We start from the raw sequence: 24,648 nt of genomic DNA on the forward strand, positions 1-24,648 counted from the left end.
ATGGCGTGCATGCGGATGTCACAGAAGAAGATGAGCAGAACAGAAGAGAGAGGGGGTTCGGGGTTCCCTTTAACTAGCCCAAACACGCACAGTCACGTAGCAATCCATCTCAAAATCAAGTCAACTATCAACATTGCCATCAGCCAACCTGCTTCCCTTATCCATCAAGCACCCACTACTTGTTTGACTGCAAGGGATAATATCATAATAGTACTTTTTTTCTAAGAAAGAGGAAGCTCGGGTCAAGAAGCAAATATTATACAGCATTCTGCTGCCCGTAAGAGACGACTACACTCACCTGGCCTTATCAGCAAGGGCCTAGTTTATTGTAGAATCAATGCCTGATGGCATCTGGATTTCATGTACTGGAAGGATTTCAAGCTTCAGTGGCCTGACACTCGTGCACTGGAGAGATCATGCTTCTGAAACTTTTGAAAGACAAGACGCTTCTGAAACTGGTCTATCATCGCCCGCAACTCCTTCAAACATCTTCGATCTGCATGCAATCCGCTGGCATCGCCTTTGAACAGGAAATTCTAATGCGCAGGACTGTAGGCGCAGGCAATTCTCAAACTCTTGTGCTATTAAAGGCTTGTGATGCTTTCACCATCTCTCTCTGGTAGCAAGCGTTGGTCGATGACAGTAGCTTCTCTGTCCGCCTACTCCATTTGGGCGAGAACATATACCGAGTGAAACGAGGCAATCTGTGCACCCAATGCACCAAAGCTTTTGAGACCATTTTTTGTCGGAAAGCTCTTGAGACCATTGGATGGAAATCTAAGGGCATCTCCAAGGCGGACCCTCAAACCTCCCGCATCCGTCTAGTCCGAGCGGTCCGGACCCCGCAAACCATCCAAACGGCGACCCACATCGTTTTGCGGACCAATCCAGACTTCCATTTTCTTGCAAACCTGAACCAAACCAGGGAGACTTTATGGGAGTTCGGACACCAGCCACGTAGGACTCTGACACCCCTGGTCTACACAAAACTGAGGCGGGGCCAATGCATTTGGAGCTGGTCACACCGTTTTCGTGGCAAATTCTCCCTTTCTCAACCCTCTCCTCCATCCCAATTCATGCCCTTTATCGCCTTCGCTGCCGCCGCCGCATGACCCGTATGGAAGTTGCCTGAGAGGGTGGTGGTGGACGATCTGGTGATCGTGTGATCGTGTCCGCCTGCAAGATCAACTCGGCGACACAACAAGATTGCCAGCTCAGATTAAGGCAAAGGCGGCGGCGCTCAAGAAGCAGAATGTTGTAGAGTGGAACCCTAGTTCACGATCTTCTCACACTTGGAGGTGGGGGGAAAGAGGGGAATCAACAAGAACAATAAGAGAGGCTCTCAAACAAACCCGAATCACACATCTACTAAGATTACACACATAAGGTCCACAAGCATACAAGAACAATCCAAGGAAACATGCACAAAGGTAAAGTTCTTCCCACTCCAAAGGTGGTGAGGTCTTGATGATCTAGTGATATCCTTCTCCTGTAGGAGGTCTTGATGATCCTATGATGGGGATCCTTCTCCCTAAAGAGGTCTTGATTCCCCAAGAAGGAGGTACAAGGAGCAAAGCTCACTCAAATGTCTCAATATACTTTCCTAACCCTAGCTGGGAGGAGGTGGAGGTGTTTATATAGTAGTTCGCAAGGTAGGAGAGGGTAGTTCGCAAGGTAGGAGAGGAGGAGAGGGGGTTACATGGGCCTCTGGCCCGGCTGTGCACTCCCAGGTATCGAATGTCCGGGCTGGGGGCCGAATGTCCTGAATGGCGGCCGGATGTCCGGCCTGGCCTTCGGCCTGGGCACTGTACTCCTCAGGCGGGATGTCCGGGGCCCTGTCGGATGTCCGGGGCTGTTGGGCCGGATGTCCGGGCAGGGGTCGGATGCCTGGGCCCTGGAGCTTTGTAGCGGCAGGCTTGCTGCTGAGGCTCGATCCATCAGGGGCTGGGTGTCCGGGACAGGGCCGGATGTCTGGCCACTGTAGCCTTTCTGTGGTCTCCTTCATCGATCTTCTTCGTCCGTGTACTTGGGGAGTTGGTCATCATTCTAAGGATCTTTGAGGTGGTCTTCTTCATAACTAAGCACGCATGCATTCCGGGTTGAGGCAGTAGCCATGTCTCACGTGGATCATACGGAAGCACATTAAGGAGAGATGTCACCTCGGTCTCGATAGCTCTTGCACGTGATTGTGTCATCGGTCCACGTGGCCCTTGCGGAGGCGAAGATAGGTCCATGGGGATGACCGCAGGATGCTCCACATCATCTCCACCCCCCTTGGGAGAGATCCGTCCTCGGATCAAAAACTTCATCACCATGGAAGGGAGATAGATCCTTGACATTGAATATGTTGCTCATGTTGTACTTGTCGTGTGGTATGTCCATCTTGTAGGTGTTGTTGTTGAAGCGTTCTAGAACCTTGAAGGGTCCGTCGGTGGGAGGTAGTAGCTTGGACTTGCGCTCGTTGGGGAAGCTTTCTTTGCGAAGGTGTAGTCACACAAGATCTTCGGGGTTGAACACCATGGGGTGTTTGTTGATGTTGAGCTTGGTCACTGATACGCCCATTTTGCATCATGTTTTCCTACTGTTATTTATAATGTTTTTATCCGTAATAACACTTCATGGATTAATTCTAATGCCTTTTTCTCATAATATGCAAGGTTTACACAAAGAGGGAGAATACTGGCAGCTGGAATTCTGGACCTGAAAAAGCTATGGCAGAGATACCTATTCTACACATCTTCAAATGAGCTGAAATTTTACAGAGAATTATTCGAATATATAATAAATATTGGAGAAAAGAACTACCAGAGGGGGGGGGGGCGCCAGGTGCCCACAAGACACCAGGGTGCGCCCTGGTGGGTGGTGGGCAGCCCAACCAACCTCTGGTGCCCATCTTCTGGTATATAAAGTCTTTTGACCTAGAAAAAAACAAGAAGATTACTTTTGGGACAGAGCGCCGCCGTCTCGAGGCGGAATTTGGGCAGAGCACTTTTGCCCTCCGGCGGAGCGATTCCATCGGGGGAAATTCCCTCCTGGAGGGGGGAATCGAAGCCATCGTCATCACCAACAACCCTCTCATCTTTGGGAGGCCAAGCTTCATCAACATTTTCAACAACACCATCTCATCTCAAACCCTAGTTCATCTCTTGTGTTCAATCTTTGTACCGGAACCTCAGATTGGTACCTGTGGGTGACTAGTAGTGTTGATTACATCTTGTAGTTGATGCTAGATGGTTTATTTGGTGGAAGATTATATGTTCAGATCCATTATGCTATTTAATACCCCATTGATCATGAGCATGAATATTATTTGTGAGTAGTTACCCTTGTTCTTGAGGCCACGGGAGAAGTCATGTTGCAAGTAATCATGTGTTCGATATTTTGATGATATGTATGTTGTGATTCCCTTAGTGGTGTTATGTGAATGTCGACTACATGACACTTCACCATCTTTGGGCCTAAGGGAATGCATTGTGGAGTAGTTATTAGATGATGGGTTGCTAGAGTGACAAAAGCTTAAACCCTAGTTTACGCGCTATTCCGTAAGGGACTGATTTTGGATCCATATGTTTAATGCTATGTTAGATTGTTATCTTAATTCTTCTTTCGTAGTTGCGGATGCTTGCGAGGGGGTTAATCATAAGTGAGAGGCTTGTTCAAGTAAGAACAGCGCACAAGCACCGGTCCACCCACATATCAAATTATCAAAGTAGCGAACGCGAATCAAACCAGCATGATGAAAGTGACTAGATGAAATTCGCGTGTGCCCTCAAGAACGTTTTGCTTATTATAAAAGATTGTTCCAGCCAGTCCTTGCTGCAAAAAGGATTGGGCTACCTTGCTGCACTTTATTTACCATTACTGTTACTTGCCCTTTACAAATTATCTTATTATCAAACTACCCGTTACCGACAATTTCAGTGCTTGCAGAAATTACCTTACTGAAAACCGCTTGTCCTTTTCTTCCGCTCCTCGTTGGGTTCGACACTCTTACTTATCGAAAGGTCTACGATTGATCCCCTATACTTGTGGGTTATCAGTCACGAGGCAGTGCACTTGGTTCTCAATTGTGCTTCGTGTATCTTCATGCATCTTCTTGAGATAGCTTGCTCTTGCGCTCGCGTCCATGTTGGTTCTTTCTTGTAGTGTTAGCGGTAATGTCCAAAGGGGACAACATGTTGAAACTATAGACGACCTCGAAGGGGACTTGCTGGTAGTAGAATGTCTTGCTCGATTGTAGGCGTACTCGGCGATGGGCAAGCACTCCTCCCACTCCTTGATGTTCTTGTTGGTCAAGACTCGAAGAAGTGTAGATAGGGTCCGGTTTGCGACTTCCGGTTGCCTGTTGGTTTGTGGGTGGTTTGCCGATGAGAAGAATGGCTTGATCCCGAGCTTTGTGCATAGCGTCTTCCAAAAGTAGCTAAGGAACTTGACATCACGGTCCGACACAATAGTCTTTCACACTCCATGTAAACACAAGATTTCTCTACAAAAGAGATTTGCAACATGTGAAGCATCGTCTATCTTGTTGCATGGAATGAAATGTGCCATCTTAGAGAAACGGTCCACCACGACAAATACTGAATCTTTTCCATTTTGAGTTCGAGGCAAACCAAGCACAAAATCCATACTAATATCTTCCCATGGGTGATACTGAATCGAAAATGGCATACAAAGACCATGGGATTGAGCTTTAGACTTAGCTTTGCAACATGCAGAACACCGGTTGGTGTAGCAGGAAACATCGGGAAACATCTTAGGCGAAAAGTAGTTCTAGAGAGCATGGCGAAGGTCTTGTCGCGGACGAAGTGTCCCATAAGTCCCCCCAATGTGAGCTTCTTGCAAGAGCAACAATCAAAGAGAAGACTCGGGTATGCAGAGTTTGTTAGTCTGCATAAGATAGCCATCCCTGAGATAATTTCTTTCCTAAGAAGTGTGAGTTAAGCATTTGACATAAGGAATCGCAAAATGAAACATCATGCGCATATGAATCTTTAATGTGCTCAAATCCAATAATGTTCAATTCAAGTTGAGTAACTAACATGCATTTGCTGGAAAGGGCATCTGCTACAACATTTTTACCCTTAATGTACTTGATGACATAAGGAAAATACTCAATGAATTCACTCCATTTAGCATGCCTTTTGTTCAACTTGGTTTGACCTTTAAGGTACTTATCTGTTTCAGGATCCGTATGTAGGACAAATTCATGAGGTCGAATATAATGCTCCCAAACATGCAAAATTCTCACCAAAGCATACAATTCTTTGTCATATATGGGACAATTAAGTTGTGCCCTGGAAAGTTTCTTACTAAAATTTACAATGGGTCGCTTCTCTTGCATTAGCACACCATCTATGCCATTACCACTAGCGTCACAATGTACTTCAAAAGTTTTATCAAAATTGGGCGAGGCAAGTAATGGGGCATGAGTAAGCAAGTTCTTAATGTCATCAAATGCGGTAACTTGAGAGGATCCCAATATGAAGGGTGCATTCTTCTTACTCAAAGCATGTAATGGTGATGTAATATTGCTAAAATCCTTAACAAATCTACGATAGAAGCAGGCTAGGCCAAGGAAACTAAGCACTTGTTGCAAATTGGTTGGTTGTGGCCAAGTTTTAATTGCGTCAATCTTAGACTCATCGACTTGAACACCCTTAGAAAACACAATAAATCCCAAGAAAACAAGCTTGTCAACACCAATAGTACATGTTTCCATGTTAGCATAAAGTCGCTCGTTTCTTAGAACTTGCAAAATGTCCCTAAGATGCTTAACATGATCTTCAAGAGATCGACTAAACACAAGGATATCATCAAAGTATACCACAACACAAATTCCAGTATATTTCTGAAGAACATAATGCATAACGCGTATAAATATGCTAGGTGCTTGAGATAAGCCCATTGGCATGCCCAACCATTCGTACAAACCAAACTTGGTTTTGAAAGCCGTTTTCCATTCGTCACCCTCTTGCATGCGAATTTGATAGTAGCCACTTTTAAGGTCAATTTTAGAGAAAATGGTGGCTCCACTAAGTTCATCTAGCATGTCATCAAGGCGTGGAATGGGGTGTCTCTATCGAACGGTGATAGCATTGATGGGATGGCAACTGGAACACATGCAAAAACTACTATCTTTCTTAGGCACAAAAATAGCCGGAATGACACATGTACTTAAGCTCTCACATACATACCCATTCTCCATGAGATGTTGGACTTGCCTTTGAATCTCTTTTGTCTCATCGGGGTTGATGCGGTATGGTGCCTTGTTCGGTAGAGGTGCGCTAGGAACGAGGTTGATGTGGTGTTTGATTCCGCGAAGTGGAGGAATTCCTGGAGGTAGCTCATCAGGGAACACGTCCGCGAATTCTTGCAATAGATTAGATAACACCAAAGGTAGATATTGTGAAGCATTAGTCCTCTCCGCTTAATCTTTGCACACAAGCACAAAGTGAAGAACACTTGACGGCTCTCACTCACATCCCTTATGCCTCTTTTGGTAGCTAAAGCACTAGGTTTTCTTGTCGCTCATCGTGGATTCACTCAATTTTGGCTTGTGGTGCTTAGTCCCTTTGTGGTGGTTCAATCGCTCACTATTCTCTCCATGATGACTTGATGCTTGCTTGTCGGCGATCACTTGACTTGGTGACATGGGTCGAAGCATGTACTCCTTGCCCTTCATCTTGAAACTATATTGATTGGTTCGTCCATTGTGGATGACGTTGTGGTTGAATTGCCAAGTTCTTCCTAGGAGGAGATGGCATACAGACATGGGAACCACATCATACTCCACAATGTCTTCATATGCCCCAATCTTGAAGGACACTTGAACGGTGCACTCCACTTGAATGTTGTCGGAGTCACTTAGCCATTAGACCTTGTATTGGTGAGGGTGCTTCTTCTTAACCAATTTTAGCTTGGAGCATAATTCTTCACTTGCCAAATTGTGTCAACTTCCCCGCCGATGATGACCTTGATGGAACACCCATTGATGCCCGCTTTGGTGTGGAAGATATGGAAATGTTGGTCTTCATCTTGTTGGTATTGGTGTTGAAGTGTCTAAACCTTGGAGACAACTAGGGCGGGGCTCGAATCATTGTCACAAAAGACTTGAGCATCTTCATCTTTGTTCACTTGACGGTGCATGGCCACGTGCTCAAGGGCTTCCATTTCTTCCACACTCATGGAATCGTAGGTGCCACCATAATTGGCGATCATGGTGCGCCATGTGGAGCATTGGTATGTCTTGTGGCCACGACCTTGTCAAGTGAAACATTGGATGGAACTTGTCTTGGCGGAAGCGTCTGTTGGAGTAGTGGATGATGAAGCTCGCGGCTTGTAGTTGCTTGTAGGAGGACGACTCAAAGATGTCATAGGTTCTTTGGAACTTTACCTATCACCAATAGTAGGTGTAGCTCGAGCCATTGTTAGAGGTGCAATAGTTGTTGAAACTTGAGAGTAGGAGCCGTAGGTCTTGGAATAATACTCAGAGTACTTGAAACCGTCTTGCACTTGTTGCTCCGCTTTGATTGCTAGCTCCAGGAGGTTGGGGTACAGTTGTAAGTTGTAGGATCGAAAGTAGATCTAGAGGGGGTGATTAGACTACTTGACCAAATAAAAAATATAACCTTTTTCCAATTTTAGTTGTGGGCAGATTTTACCAACTTAGCACAAATCAACCAATCAATCTACACATGCACTTCTAAGAGTGTAGTAGCGGAAAGTAAAGCATTGCATATGAAGGTAAAGGGAAGGGTTTGGAGAGAGCAAACGCAATGTAGACACGGAGATTTTTGGCGTGGTTCCGATAGGTGGTGGTATCGTACATCCATGTTGATGGAGACTTCAACCCACGAAGGGTAATGGTTGCGCGAGTTCACGGAGGGATCCACCCATGAAGGGTCCACGGAGAAGCAACCTTGTATATCCCACCATGGGCATCGCCCACGGAGGACTTGCCTCACTCGGGTAGATCTTCACGAAGTAGGTGATCTCCTTTCCCTTACAAACTTCTTGGTTCAACTCCACAATCTTGTCGGAGGCTTCCAAGCGATACCTAACCAATCTAGGAGACACCACTCTCCAAAAGGTAATAGATGGTGTGTTGATAATGAACTCCTTGCTCTTGTGCTTCAAATGCTAGTCTCCCCAAGAGTCAACTCTCTCTCACAGATTTGGATATGGTGGAAAGATGATTTGAGTGGAAAGCAACTTAGGGAAGGCTAGAAATCAAGATTCTTGTGGAGGATTGGTATATCTTGATCTAAACACATGAGGAGGTGGTTCTCTCTCAGAAAATGTATGCTGGAAGTGTAGGCACGTTCTGATGGCTCTCTCACATATGGAGAAGGGGGTGGAGGGGTATATATAGCCTCCATACAAAATCCGACCGTTACACACATTTGACCCAACTCGGCCAGACCGAATAGATGAACTCAGTGAACCGATTTAGTTCAAAATGTGAACTTTAGGAATCTCGGTGGGACCGACTGGAACAACTCGGTTGGACCGATGTGCTAGGGCTTAGGGCAAACATAAACTATGTGGCACCGATTGCATCAACTCGGTGAGACCTAAGTGAAGCAATAAGGCAACAGAGAAAATGTCAAGACAACTCGGTGAGACCGATCGCTATTTCGGTGAGACCAAAATAATTGCAATAGGCAACCGAGAATTGGCAAGGCCATCTCGGTGAGACTGAGATCCGTATCGGTGTGACCGAACTGTTAGGGTTTCTGGCAGTGGCTATGTCATATGAACTCGGTGGCTCCGGATAGGATGAAACGGTGGGGCCGAGTTTAACTTTAGGTTTTGGACATATTTGGAGTGAGAAAGTGGTTGAGGGATTTGGAGCAATATCACTAAGCATTTGAGCAAGCAAGCCATTAAGCAACACCTCATCCCCTTTTAATAGTATTGGCTTTCCTATGGACTCAATGTGATCTTGGATCACTAAAAATGAAATCAAGAGTCTTGAGCTTTTTCTAATATGTGTCCTTAGCATTTTGAGGGGTCCACGTCTCTAGTCCATGCCATGCCATTCATTGAACTTTCTGAAATATTAAACTTGAATGGACATTAGTTCAATGAGCTATATGTTGTTATGAATTACCAAAACCACCCAGGGATTAATTGCACTTTCAATCTCCCCCTTTTTGGTAATTGATGACAACATATATATCAAAGTTTCGATAAATAATAATATGAATGAAATACATCGACGCTTTGAGAAGTATGTGATAAGCAAGAGCTCCCCCTAAATTTGTGCATCATTTAAAATCTGAATGCAAATGCACAATCGATTAGGATCATGGGTCACTCTTCCATGTCACATACATCTTGGTGGAGCGCACAAAATGATAAAGAGTAGAACAACGTGCACTCATCACCGAAGATACAAGTGACACAAACATTCGGATATAATCATGCAAGCACACATTAAGCATAGTATGATCAAACACATGATCACATAAGTATCTCACGAGCATAACACATAAGTAGCAACAACCAAACCAAAGTAGGAAATAGCAAGGCAAATGAAGAAACCAACAAAAGACACACACACTCTCTCTCGAAGCCTATGATCTATACACTTTCTCCCCCTTTGGCAACAAGTTACCAAATAGTTCGAAAATGTACAGTGCTAAAAGGCACTCTAGGCATGATCTCCGGGAGCTCCTGAAGCGGTCTTCTAGCTTGCGTAGCTCCGGTGTGCGTAGACGACGTGGAGAGGAGTCCATCTGCAAATGCCTCTGCTGAAGTCTGTGGAGCTGGTGGAGTAGATACTGGAGGAGCAACTATCGCAGTGACTACAGGTGCTGAGTGGGAAGTCCTGGTGTCTGCAACTGGCACAGCTGATGACCTTTTTGCCCTTGGCACTGTCTGGAATCTGTCGGTTGTATCTCTAGCATCATTGTCCTCAGCATCATCTCGAAGGTTCTCCACTATGATCTGAATCTCTATGACCTTCACATCTAGGTCATACATCTTGCTCTCAACAATCCTCTCAAGACTCTCCTGATTCTGAGTCAAGGTGGCCAAGCTCTTCTCAATCCTCACGGTAGCCTCTAGCAGATATGTGAGCTGATCTTGCTTAGACTTGAGATTCACTATTGAAGCATGTGGAGCACTTGCCGCTTTTGCTGCCTTTGCTTTCTCAATCTTCTCCTGGGCCTCTACAGATGTAGGATGTGTTGCACCCATGAAAACTGTTTTTTTTTTGCAAAAATTGATTCAAAATCTTAACTTTAGTTTTCTACAGAAAGCATTTCGGAGCTACCGATTTGATAATCTCGGTGACACCGAAGCACTAACAGAGTCTAAACATGCAGTTTCGGTCAGACCGAGTTGCAGTTCGGTGACTCCGAGATGCTAGGGTTTCACAGAGAAACTGCTTTCGGTCTCACCAATCAGTATGTTTCGGTCAGACCGAGTTGTACTTAGTGCAATGGCCAGGGCCAATTGGTGTGACGAAAACTCCAATTCAGTCGGTCCGAGATGAGTTCGGCGGAAACCTAACCCTAAGATTTTGCATCAAATCTAATCTAGAGGAATTCTTGTGTCGATAGAAGGTTTTCAATCGTTGCAAGAATACATGCATATACTTTGTGCATTGAATCGGAGAAAGGAAATTGCACAAAGTGGCCGAACCATACCCTAACTTGGTGATGGCTCGCTACAGCGGCAACGACGAAGGTGATTCCCGTTGACAGCGGCGGAGACCTGCGACGACGGCGCACAGGTGGAGACGACAACGATCCAGAGACCAAGAGCGGTAGCAATGGGGGGGGGGGTGATAACCCACAATTGTAGGGGATCGTTTGTAGCATTCTTCGATAAATAAGAGTGTCGAACCCAATGAGGAGCTAAAGGTAGAACAAATATTCCCTCAAGTTCTATCGACCACCGATACAACTCTACGCACAATTGACGTTTGCTTTACCTAAAACAAGCATGAAACTATTTTGCAAGAATAAAACTACGAGTACTTTGCGAGAATAAAACTATGAATAAATTGCAAGGTAATAAAAGTGGATAGCTTTTGTCAACAAGAAAGTCATTTGTCCCTAGGCAATCGATAACAAGTACCGGTAATCATTCTTGTAATTTTATATGAGGGAGAGGCATGAGCTAACATAGTTTCTCTACTTGGATCATATGCACTTATGGTTGGACCCCTAGCAAGCATCCGCAACTACTAAATATCATTAAGGTCGTGAAACCCAACCATAGCATTAAGTATCAAGTCCTCTTTACTCCCATACGCAACAAACCACTTACTCGGGTTTAAGCTTCTGTCACTCTCGCAACCCACCATAAGCGAATCATGAATGTATTGCAACACCCTACAGCGGGGGCCCTCACGTTTGTGCGAGACGAAGAGCACCATAGGACAGCACCATAAATAAAATATACAATCATACCAACCAAGATCACGCTTAACCCACAGGACAAAACGGATCTACTCAAACATCATAGGATAGTCAAATATCATTGGGAAATAATATATGGAGATGAGCACCATGTTTAAGTAGAGATTATAGCAGGGAGAATGGGTGTTACACCGCTGCATAGAGGGGGAGAAAGTTGGTGTTTACGGTAGTAAGATTGTTGATGTAGATCGCCGTCACGATCCTAGCCCTGGCGGCACTCCAGCGCCACCGGGAGAGAGGGGGAGAGAGCACCCTCCTTCTTCTTCTTCCTTGGCCTCCCCACTAGATGGGAGGAGAGTTCCCCCTCTGGTCCATGGCGTCCATGGCAGCAGAGGGGCGGGCGCCCCTCCAAGATTGGATCTCCCTCTCTGTTCTCTTCTGTTTCACGTTCCCCAGATCTGGCCCTTCACCGTTTCTTAAATTCCCGGAGATCCGCAACTCGGATTGCACTAAAATTTTTACACAATCTTTTCCATAAATTATCTTTCTTGCGCCAAAAGAAGGGCCCCACCGACCTTCGAGGAGGGCATAAGACACCTGGGCGCGCCAGCGGGTGCCCTGCGCGCCCTGGTGGGTTGTGGTCTCTGTGGGCCCCCATTTGCGTTGATTCCAAGTTCCAAAAATCACATATATTACAAAATAATTCTCCGTAAAATTTTATCACATTTGGACTTTGTTTGATATGGATTTTCTACGAAACAAAAAACATGCAACAAATAGGAACTAGCACTGGGCACTGGATCAATAGGTTAGTCCAATAAATCATATAAAATATTGCCAAAAGTATGTAATAGTTGTATAATACTGGCATGGAACAATAAAAATTATAGATACGAGGGAGACGCATCAGGGGGCGCAGGTTCGAGAGTTTGAAGAAATTTCCAAACAACGGCCGCGGTATATATACCCATTAGCTGTCGATGGCGCCGAGTGGAACGGTTCGGTGGCACCGAGATGCAAAACTGCTTGCAGTTGTTGCAACTCGGTGAGACCGAATTGTTCTAATCGGTGGCACCATGGTGAAAACCTAGATCAACCTAGTGGTTTCTGTGAGACCAAGTAGGAATGTGTTGGTCTGACCAAAATTCACTAAGAGGTTTTGGAAGTCAGCTGTTGACAGATCGGTGGATCTGAGTGCTCCTCACCCGGAGGGTCCGAAAATGACTTGTTCAACTTTTGTGATGTAGCATGAAAAGAATTTTGGAAGATAAAAAGCATAGATAGATAGAGGGAGTACTTAGGCATTCTTGCCCATCCATTTGGGCAATAAAAACCAAACAATCAAAACTACAAATGGATGTCCTCAAATGGAGAAACTTATGCAACCAACATGCTCACACAATAAGATAACAAATGAAACATGCAACAAAGCATGCACATACACTCTAGCATTTACTCCCTCCGTTTCGAATTACTTGTCTTGGATTTGTCTAGATACAGATGTATCTAGACTCATAGTGCTAAATACATCCGTATCTAGAAAAATCTAAGACAAGTAATTCGGAATGGAGGGAGTATCAAGCAATTGGCGATGACTACACTACTGCAGGTTGCTCTAAACATGACAGTCCAATCAGAGACCCTTCGACGAAACTGTGTGCGATGCATCAATCACAAACGGTGATGTAATAAAAACGTCAAAAAAGATGCAAAATGTTTGCGATGGCGGTGACATCAAACACGGTTTAGATTAGAGTTGCGTGTGCTATGCATGCCGAACGGTTAATCCAGAAGAACTATTTGCGATGAGGCAGACCAACAGAAACGGACAGCCAGATGAGGGTGTGTGCGATATACGACATATAGTTCACTAGGATGAACTATGTGTGATTAGGCAACACAATAGAAACGGTCAGCCAGATCAAGGTGTGTATGATGGAGGGCATACATTTCACACGAATGAACCGTTTGCGATGAGCCAACACAACAGAAACAGTTCAACTGAACAAGATGTGTGTGATACGCGACAAATAGGTCCGTAATTAGAAATGTGTGCGAAGACCAATAATAACACAGACGATTGCTGCTTATAAGCCGTGTGATTTGGATTGTCTAGAGAAGAGACATCCAATTACATAACTAACTATACAGATCATTTGCACACACCTCAATAAACAATTGTATGCATTCTAAACTAGGAGAAATGATCGTCTAGTCATCTACTTCTTGTGACGCTCCCGCCACTACTCCATGGCTCGATCCCTCGTCTAGGTTAGGAAGAAGACACTCCCTCATGTCAACGATCTGCATGCACATCTTGTAGCTTGGGCACGCGTCCTTGGCCATGTACTTGACGTGTTGTTCATCCAGTCTCTGGTGCCAGACACTGTGCCAGGCGTTCTTGTCCTTCTGGCTCTCACCCTTCATCTTCATGTAGTAGGGGTCGATGATGGCCGTGGCGAGGTCAACCAGGGAGTTCTGTTTGTTGTTGTTGCTGCCCCAGACCTTGTAGTGGTCCTGGATGTTGACAAGATTCTGACATTTCAAGCTCGAAACCTTGAGCGCTTTTAGATAGTTGGTGGTGTCCAGCATAGCGAAACTGTAGTCGGAGCTGTTGATAAACCTGGAGAAACGCTCGCAAGGCCTTGTGGCCAGGTGGTAGTGGTAGACAAGGACATCATGTCACACGCACAACTGGGCGACGACAACTTCTGATCATGCCCGGCATGACTGATGGTGTACTCGAGGTCGAAGCTGACCACTTGGTACTTATCCTCAGCAAGAAACTGCTCCATAGTTTGGATGGAGATCTTCACCGAGACCGGATCGTTCATGTACAACACCGAGAGGGCCTTCCCCCTCACGTGGGTTTCTACTACATGATGCGTGGTGAACCGCACGTCGTTGTCATCGTCGGCCGCTGGGAGCGCCATTGGAGCCACGGGGAGCGCCATTGAACCATTGGATGTCCTCTCTGTATGTGTCATCGTGGGTGTGCTTATTGTGTCGTGTGGCACGAGAGATGAAGGTAAATGGCCGTAGGAATAAATGGGGGCCGAGCGGCCAGGATTCCCGGCGCATCCGCATGGCAATTTTTGCAGCGGGTAACTACATCGTGGCACCGCACCCGGCGCAACCGCATGCACACGAACATACATGATCGTGCGCCGGCCCCAAACATTGGCAGCGCGCGTGGAGGGACGAGGGAAGAGCGCCTGGAGGGATGCGAGAGCAGAACGCGCGCAGCAGGACGCGAGCAGAGCGCGTCACGGCTACCTCAACCGCGAGCAACCACACACATAGAGCAGTTGAACACGCAGGAAATGGTCGTCTACAAGCCGGCCGGCAGTTGTGTCGGCGTTCTGGGAACGGGGGTCCCCAGACTTGCCTGCCTGCGGCCTGCGGCGTGGCTCGAGTGGTGGCCCAGTGCGGCCCATCTTCATCAGCACAAAACTCAAGACCCTCGCGAGGGGCCAAGCCTCACGGGGCAGACGACACAAGGCTTCCTCAGGAGTGGCCTCGCCAGGCAGGCTCGCGAGGAGGCGGAGAGATCAAGGCAAGGGTACCTCGCGAGGTGCTCGTGACGCAAGCCGTGACCATTGAGACCAGGCGGGCACCAGGCGGGCGCCGGCCTGCGCAGTGTCCTTATTTCCTATTTGGTACAAAGGGGGCGAGCACAAACGTGGAGCACCAAGGCATCAGGCAAAGGTTACCGTTTCGGTGCAACGAGACCAAGTCCAGGAGAACGACAGGATGGATTTCACCGTGGAGCCCAAGACGGCGTCATCACCAGTGCCTTTGGTAGCCGAAGACCAACTTTAGTCAGGATAACTTGTACTAGATGTTCCCCTTCAAAATGGCCATTGTTGGCACCCTTCCCGCTCAATATTTGGGAAGAGGACCAGGGCCTCTATAAATAGGGCTAGTCACCGCAGTAGAAGGCATCCAGAGTATCACCTAGAGACAGAAAAATCCACCCCAAGTAGAACACCGCATCAGCTCAAGAATACCTCTTGCGAGGCAGTTCTTCCTTTGTACTATTCATCATCAGCCCCTGAGGCAATCCACCACACCACACACTGGAGTAGGGTATTACACCACAACGGTGGCCCGAACCAGTATAAATCTTGTGTCCCTCGTGTTATTCATCGTATAGCTTAGATTCCCGCGAGGCGATCGGGCGCGGATTGGTAGGGAGAAGATCTTTGCGCGCACCCTGGAGTTTGAACCTTAAAGGTCTGCCGGAACCCAACATCCGACATTTGGCGCGCCAGGTAGGGGTGCGCCGGAATCTTTCTTCCGCGGTTCCGCGTTCGATCACCCGTCGTGTCCATGGCTGACGCTCGCCGGGCTCGCGCTGAGCGTCGGGCTGCTCTCACCGCCCGCGTCGCCCAGGCGGCTCCCGTCGGTGGGTATCCCCATCGTTCCCCGTCGCCTGCCACCAACGCCGACACTGGCCTGGCGGGGAACGAGAAGTAGGCCTCGTCGCCGCATCCCTCGGTGCAGCGGGAAGGCCGCACCGCCACCCCGTCGTTGACTCCAGCTAGTTCGTCGTCCTACGCCCGTCGCGCCCCCACGGACACGCACGCCGCATTGCTCCTGGTGCATGAGCTCCTGCACTACCATCCCGTCGACGACCTCTACGAGGAGTGGCTCGCTCGCATCACCGAGCTCGTCAGCGCCACAGGGGACTCTCCTGCGCCGTCCCTCTCGCTGCCTCGCCCTCCGTCCTGCGCGGGTGGTGCAGATTAGGAGGCGGCTCCGCCACCTCCTCCCCAAGAAGGCGCCCTGGCACCAAGGCGCGGCCCCAGGACGAGATCCACCGCATCCAGCGCCCGCATGACAAGAAAGGAGCTGCCAAGAAATCCCTCGTCCCCAAGAAGGTGCTTGTGTGCTCCCGGCACCGGTACGCCATGACCGCATCCCTGCGCCAGTACATCAAGACCCCGCGCTGCTCCAAGCAGCGGCGCACGGGAATCCCCAGGAGCAAGCCCCACATCAGCAGAGAGCTCTGGTGGCCACCGCAGGCTGCCGCGCCTTCACCACCGAGCTACGCAGTGTCGCCTGGCCGGGTAAGTTCAAACCTGACCTGCCCCCTTGCTACGACGGCGCTTCTGACCCCGCGGAGTTTCTGCAGCTCTACGAGCTGGGCATCGGAGCCGCCAATAGGGACGAAAAGGTCATGGCGAACTGGTTTCCCATGGAACTCAAGAACGGTGCCCGCACCTGGCTCCTGAACCTACCTCCTGGCATGATCTCCTCTTAGGATGAGATGCGCACTCGCTTCATTGCCAACTTTCAGGGCACTCGCGACCGTCCGCCGGCCCTGGGTGACCTACTCCGCATCAAGATGGGGAGACCTTGCAGAAGTACATCCAGCGCTTCAACAACGCTCGCCTCAAGATTTCCAAGGTGACCGAGGAGGCCATCATCTCGGCGTTCTGCGACGGTGTCCGTGACGTCAAGATGAAGGAGGAGCTGGCAATCCACGAAGACCTGTGCACGTCTCTGGAGTTGTTCAACCTGGCGACCAAGTGCGCAAGGGCTGAGGAGGGACGCCTCTCCCTTCTCGAGCTCCCAGCGACAGATCCAGAAGAGAAGAAAGCCAAGGCCAAGGATGTGAAGCTCAAGGGAGCGGCTGTGCTCGCGGCAGAGCCGGACATGAAGCGCGGCAGGGACCAGCCGGAGTCCTCCAAGGGCAGCCGGTACTGTGTGTACTATGATCTCCATACCCACAACACCAATGAATGCCAAGAGCTTAGGGCCATGCGAGAAGGCCGTGTCGGTCGGTGCCCCGAGCGCAACGATCGGGGCTACGGCCGAGGCGGAGGAAGAGGTGGATGACGATGGGACAACTGTGGTCCTCGCCAAGGGTGGCTTGACCTGCCTCGTGAAGACCGCTGGCAGGACCAGCCTCGCGAGGGGGCTTGGAGGGATCAGCCTCGTGAGGATCGCCCACAAGGCAACGCAGGACTTCCTCCTCTGCCACCACTACCTAGAAGGAATGACGACCATCATCAGGACATGGGGGCTGGGGGCTTCCAGGAGCCGCGTGCGATCGCTTGCATCTTGGGCGGTGCCCAGGCCCCAGCCTCTCAGCACATCTTCAAGCAGTTTGCTCGCGAGGTGAATGCAGTCCTCCCCAAGCTTGAGGCCACTCGCCCTCTCAGGTGGTCCGCGTGCGCCATCATGTTTAGCTCAACGGATCAGCTCAAATGCGCGGCAACAGCCAGTGTCTTCCTGATGCTCTGTTCCCCAGTCATCAGCAATGTGCAAGTTACCAGGACCCTCATCGACGGCGGGGCAGGGCTCAACATCCTTTCCGTCGAGACGTTCAACAATCTCCAAGTGCCATACGACCAGCTTCGGCCAACCAAGCCTTTCTCAGGAGTCGCTGATGGTTCCACTGTCCCGATAGGGCAGGTCTGCCTCCCTGTCACCTTCGGACAGCGCAAGAACTACCGTACCGAGCTTATCGACATCAATGTCGCCCACATTCGCCTGCCATACAATGCCATCCTCGGATATCCTGCTCTGGCCAAGTTTATGGCAGTGACTCACCATGGCTACAACGTCCTCAAGATGCCAAGAAGTGGTGGAGTCATCACGGTCCCCTGTGAAGAGAAGGATGCGGTGTGCTCTCTTGAGCATGCCTTCCAAGCTGCGTCAATCGAGGACCCGGACAACAAGAGTGGAGACCTTCCTGAAGCAGCTCCCAGAAGAAGAAGACATCACCTGGCTCAAGGCCTCAGGAGGCAGGCACCTCTGGAGGCGCCACATCCAGACATGCGCCCATCCAAGGGGCGCTACCCTTCGTCGCATAGGAAGGCACGCCCGGCGCCCTCCTTGGGCAAGGCTCGGGGGCTCTCTCCTGGGGAGCCACTGACCTTGCCAAGGTCACGAGGGAGGCGCTCGGGCACCACTTGGAGGCGTGCTTCGCGGCACGTTTCCCTCAGGAAAGCTTAAGACAAGGAGGGCCCAACCCTCAGGAGTTCATCACCAAGGCCACTCAGGAGTTGCAGGAATCGAGAGTCATGCGCGGCAACCGCCGCCTGCCCAGCGTAGCTCCCCATCCAGGCGAGGATGGCGGGCTGCGCGTCTGCATCGACTAGCCAGGGCTCAACCGACTCACATCTCAGGAGTGCTTTTGGCCTTCGCGCGTGGGGCGTTGCGAGGGTCCACCACACAGCTATGTTTGCATGCCCTTTGGCCTGCCAAACGCGGCTGCTGCTCACCAGTGCCTGATGAGGAGCATTCTGGAAGCTCAGGTGGCCAAGCACCGCACACTCCTGGAGGAGATGGAGATGGACCCCGCCGAGCCGAGTGGACCTCCTGAGCCTCCCGAGGCTCGGGGCTCAGAAGGCTCGTGAGGATTGGCTTCTTCACCACGCACCGTCAGCTACTCCGACGCTCGCCCTACATTGGTATCAGGTGACTTCTCTCAAGTTTTATTTCAGCTGGGAGCACCCTCACGGCTGCATCATTCCCAGGTCGCGTGGGTCTGTCCCCGCGGCATGTATCCGTTTTGCTTATGTCTTCAGCTTACCTTGTTGGGGGTGCCCCTCGGGCTGCATCATCCCCAAGCCGCTTGGGCCTGACCCAGTGGCGTGTGCCTTTCTCTACATCTATCTAAGTTGGTTTGCTTCTCCATGCTTAACCTGCCTATGATTATCGTCCACCGCCTACCATGAGCCTATCCTTCCTCATGCAAATCGCTTGCACGTTAAAAGGGGGGTGTCGGTGTCAAAATCGGCGGATCTCGGGTAGGGGGTCCCGGTCTATGCGTCAAGGCTAATGGTAACAAGAAGTAAGGGACACATGTGTTTACCCAGGTTCGGGCCCTCTCGATGGAGGTAAAACCCTACCTCCTTCTTGATTAATATTGATGATATGGGTACTACAAGAGTAGATCTACCACGAGATCGTAGAGGCTAAACCCTAGGAGCTAGCCTATGATGGTATGAATGTAATTGTGATCGGCCTTCTAAGGACCAACCTCTCCGGTTTATATAGACACCGGAGAGGGCTAGGGTTTACATGGAGTCGGTTACAAGGAAGGAAATATAATATCCGGATCGCCAAGCTTGCCTTCCACGCCAAGGAAAGTCCCATCCTGACACGGGCCGAAGTCTTGAGTCTCGTATCTTCATGCTTCAATAGTCCGGACGTTGTACATAGTCCGGCTGTCCGGATACCCCCTAAATCCAGGACTCCCTCAGTAGCCCCTGAACCAGGCTTCAATGACGATGAGTCCAGCGCGCAGTATTGTCTTCGGCATTGCAAGGCGGGTTCCTCCTTCGAATACTCCAAAATAATTATCGAACACTCAAATCGTGTCCGGATCCGCAAGATGATCTTCACATACCACCGTAGAGAGAATGATATTTCGCAAATGCAATCCGCTGACAACTTTTCCTGATGACGTGACATGTTATTATGATTGGATCCATTATTCGAACCGTTTCCACACAACGAACTACAATGCATATCACGAGGAGGTTTCTGTGACACATCTTGTCAAAGCAGAGATCGTGTCCCCTTATTACGGGATTCTCATCAATACGGGCATGGGTAATCTAACTGTGCCGCTAATCGGGGCGAGCAGGAGGCAGACGGGTTCCACCAGGCAAGTGGGGAAGCACAAAAAGCCTTTATCGCCCTTATAGGGAGGTCAAGTTCCTTTCTCTTTCACCCACAGCTCCTTCTCCTGCTAGCTCATCCCCCTTTATGCGAGCCCTAACGCCCAAGCACTCTCCTCCCCACCGAAGGGAAGTTTTTCTGAAGATGTCCGGAGTAGGAGGCAAATGGATGGCCTCAACTGTCCAGGAGAAGGACATCAAGAAGCTCCGGGGAGCCAGGTATCTGGCCCAGAAGATCGGCCACCGTCTTCCACCGGTGGGACAGGTCGTGCCTACCCCGGAGTCTCATGAGAGAGTCGTGTTCCTTCCCCATTTCGTGCGGGGGCTCGGGTTCCCCCTTCACCCGTTCGTTCGGGGAGCCATGTACTACTACGGGATCGATTTTCATGATCTTTCCCCCAACTCCTTCCTCAATATCTCGACGTTCATCGTCGTGTGCGAGGCTTTTCTCCGGATCCCTCCTCACTTCGGCCTATGGCTGAAGATTTTCAATGTGAAGCCCAAGGTGGTGAGTGTCGAACACGTCGAATGCGGCGGTGCCATGGTAAGCAAGATGCCCAAGGCTGTTTGGCCAAAGGGCGCTTTCAGCGACTCCGTCAAGGAGTGGCAGCGGCAGTGGTTCTATATCACCGAACCACGCGGCAAGAAGTGGGCGACAGCTCCAGAGTTTAGATCCGGAGCTCCACTGCGGCTCACGTCCTGGCCCGAGAAGGGACCGAACTGGTGCTCGTCCGCCGAGCTGCTACTGCTCCAGACACGCATCCAGGGCTTGATTGATAGGGACGTCAAACTCGTTGAGATAGTCCAGGTGATGCTAGTTCGCCTGGTTCTCCCTTGTCAACGCCGAGCTTGTACCCTGTGGGAGTTCGATCCGGCCGAGCACCAAACCTTAAGGAGCTTTACGACTCTACTCACAAGGATATCTGGAAGGTGCTTTTTAAGGCCAGCAAATCGTGGCCGATCCCCACCAAGGACCGTGGGTATCATTCATCCCACTCTCCCAGCTCGGTAAGTCATAGCCTCACTCTGTCTATTCATGCTTTAATTGGCATATCATGCGGGAGACACCCTAATCGTATTTCATTGCAACCTCAGGGATGGGTAAAGAAGGTGGAGCGGCTACATTGTCCGGCCCCCCTGCCGGAGGAACCGGCCAGACCTCTTCTGACGAAGATGTTGGTCCCCACGCCTTACAAGGCACCAAAGAAGGAGGCCTCCAAGAAGGTCAAGAAGACCCGGGGTGGCCTTCGCCGTCGCGAGGTTTCGGACGCCAGATCCGAAGACTCCAGCGACGATCCTTCGTCCGAGGACGAAGAGGAGGAAGCAGGGGAGGATGAGCCTCACTCTGATGGTGGGAGGAAGAGGACGGCCTCCGCATCTCTGGAGGCCGGATCGCCCAAGAGGGGGAAACATTCCCTCCCAGGGGCATCCCCCACGGCTGCCGATAGCAGCCGGAGTGGGATCCCAGGGCCCAGCCCCAGAAGAAGTCGTAAGTATCCGAACACGCATATGCATCTGGGATTGTTTTTTGGGTATAGTGGTTTTGACTGTTGCCTACATATTGCACAGTCCGGCAAGGTCCCACGCCGGCCAGTCCTCGCCGGAGGATTCACTGGACTCGGGCGCTTTGGCGAGCGAGATGCCTCCGCAGGCCCCTTCCCCCAAGTCTGGGCGCGACACCGAGGTGTCGTCTCGACGAGACCCGGACCAGGGAGGACATATCCCTGGTGCCGAACATGCAGGGATGGATATGGCCCCCAGGACCTCTAGGGTTCTGGGATTGAGCAAGCAGCCCCCCCTTCGATGGCGGGGGGCAAGCCTACACCGCCGGTGTCCTCTGTTCAAGCAGAGCTGCCTGGCGGTCTATTGATAGCGTTGAAGAATGCATCTATTGTCGACGAGCATCGGGCCCTTGTGGGCGAGGTGGTTGAAAGGATTCAGTCTGCCGAGAGCGGGCTGAACGCGTCCTGCCTTAGTCTTATAAAGGCTTTTGAGCTATGTCTCCTAGGAAACCCTTTAAGGAATTGTCATAATATAAGTAGTAGCCCCTGATACACCGTCCGGTGAAGGAGACAGAGCCAGGCAGGGGATCAAACCCCCTGCCTTCGCAGGAGCCTGTGAAAATGACGTATACCCTTTGGTGTGAAAACAGGCATCCGCAGGGAGGACTTCCGCTTTCGAGGTGGAAGTGTCCGAGCTGAAGCGGAACCTTGCACGGTCCAAGGAAGAACTCGGCCGTGTGAGGAAGCAACTGGAAGACAAACAAGGTATGTTGAAAACATTTGTCTTGAAGTTGGCACGAATGCATGGTTGTGCAGAATAAAATTTTTAGTATTGTGTGCTCTAGGAGCATGTGCCAAATAGGAGGCACTAAAGAAAGCTTTGGCGGATGCCAACAAGAAGGCTGAGGCTGAACAGGCGCTTTGTGAAAAACACGAGGCCAGGGTTATCACTGCTGAGCAGGAACTCCAGGAAGCTGTGGAGAGAAGCGAGAGTTTGGAGCAGAGTCTAAAAGGGAAAGAATCCGAGCTCGCCCAAGCTCTCGAGGATGCATAAGGTGTGCGGGAAGAAGCCCGAGGTGCTGCGCGAGACATTCAGGAGGCCCGAAAAGTGGCGGCTGGTAAGGCCTTCTGTATTCTTAGCTTCCTGTATGTTAGAATGTGAAGAATCCAAGCAGTAGGCTGAATTCTTATTTTTCCAGGGACTTTTGCGGATCTTCCTCACAGCATATCAGATGCTGCTCAATTCTATCACACCGAGGAGAAGAAGACTGTGGAGAGGATTTCTGGTCGTAGTATCTGGCGCCGAACTATCCGGTGCCATTTATCGATCAGATGAAACAGCTAATCGAACTGCACCAGGCGGCCGAACTAGCCATGAAGGACTTAGTTGTCCGGCTGTGGCCTGCGGATCCGATTCCAAGCCGCTACTTCACACTCGTCAAGCGGATCGTGGGTGCCTGTCCTTGGCTAGATGTTATCAAGCGATCGATCTGCATAGAAGGTGCGTGTATGGCATTTGCCCATGCGAAAGTGCATTGGGGGAGGCTTGACGCGGAAAAGCTGATCACTAAGGGGCCACCGGAGGGTAAGGAGCACCGCAAGCCCGAGCAATATTATGAAGGTGTTATGAAAGGGGCCCACCTTGTGGCAGACAGGTGTACGAAAGACATCATATTCCCCTGAGGGCATCTATGCCACTTGTTGTAATATGGGATAATGGCATGTTTGTTATATATTGCCTGTTGTATTTGAACATATGTTCTTCCTGTGCAGCTGTTTATTGTATGCAAATTCTGGGAGTTGGCCAGTCGTCGGCTTCTGCCCCCTCGTAAAAAGGATACGGGGGTGTTCGGGATATATCTGAACGCTCTTTATCCCATAGTTGGGTCCTTTTAAGGAGGTGTATCTTTCCGCGAACCAGGCAATCGGACTATAGGGCTTTATTACTCTCACTTAGCCATAGGAATTTGAGTATGGTCGGCGCAACCCCTAGTGTTCGGTAGGCCGAACTAGGGGCTCTATTGGCACCTGATTAGAAGACCGATCCATCGCACTTAGCATTTATGATGGCGTTATGCGGAATAAATCTTTAAGGATTTTATGACCTCTCGAACAGCGGACCGGCTCTCACTTCATCATGACAGTCGGTTTTCGGCTTTCTCTACTGAGGTGCTCGTCCGGCTGAACCAGGACACAATCGCAGTAGTTCTCCCAGCGCTACCTTAGCCGATAGAACGGAACGTAAGGTACCAAAACATGGGAGCCGGGCAAACCCAAACAATGACCCAAGACATGATTCGGAGCAGATGCATATAGTGCTATAAGTTCGGGGCGCCGAACGACCGAAAAGGTGGTCGGACTTGCTTGCCGTACTGTGGAGCCCCCGATGCAACCAGGCGAACGCGTAGCGTGGCTTTCATTTTCAGCAAAGAGGCATCAGCGATAAACGACAGCCGGTAATTGCTATTTACGCATTGTAGTAGAATTTTATGTCTATGCATATTAGTATGATGTATGGAAAGAGGTGTTGTTTGACGGAACCTGTTATGGCCTGACTGGAGGGGGCTGTGAGCGGGTCGAGAAAGAATCCGAACTGCCTTCTACCTGCATGTTCCTTCCTTTGTGTGTCCGGGATAATTCCGTGTCGCCAGTTCTGTTCTGCATCAATCGTTAGTTTGCAAATGTGAAATGTTTGAAGACAACAAGGTGTCCTCTTGTTGTTTCTCCCAGGGTCCCTAATTGGGCCCTGGTGTGCCCAGTCGCTAGACCGTGAGGTGTTACGGACTCCACAGTGGACGTCCGGATGGTTGGCCTGGGTAATTTGCCACGTAGAATCTAGTTGACGTGGTTTTTCCCGTTAGCATACAGTAAGCTATCGTATGGGAGGGTGCCGAGGATTTATTCCTTGGCGTAGTATTTTTGGATGGTCCAAAGGCAACCATTTAGAGTGGTGGGCCAACAGAACTTGGCCTTTGCGCGTTACATCTTTTAGGAGATGTTTTCCGTGGCTTCATGCCCTTGTGGGCTTTATGTGTTATGGAGCCCCCAGATTACTAGGTCTAGAGGCACTGCAATTAACTTGCCGTGGTTTAGGTGGTACTGGGCGGTCGGCCGTACTGTTACGTTCTGGGG

The sequence above is a fragment of the Triticum aestivum genome, chromosome 6B (genome assembly GCF_018294505.1).
Source record: "Triticum aestivum cultivar Chinese Spring chromosome 6B, IWGSC CS RefSeq v2.1, whole genome shotgun sequence".
NCBI classification, from domain to species: Eukaryota; Viridiplantae; Streptophyta; class Magnoliopsida; order Poales; family Poaceae; genus Triticum; species Triticum aestivum.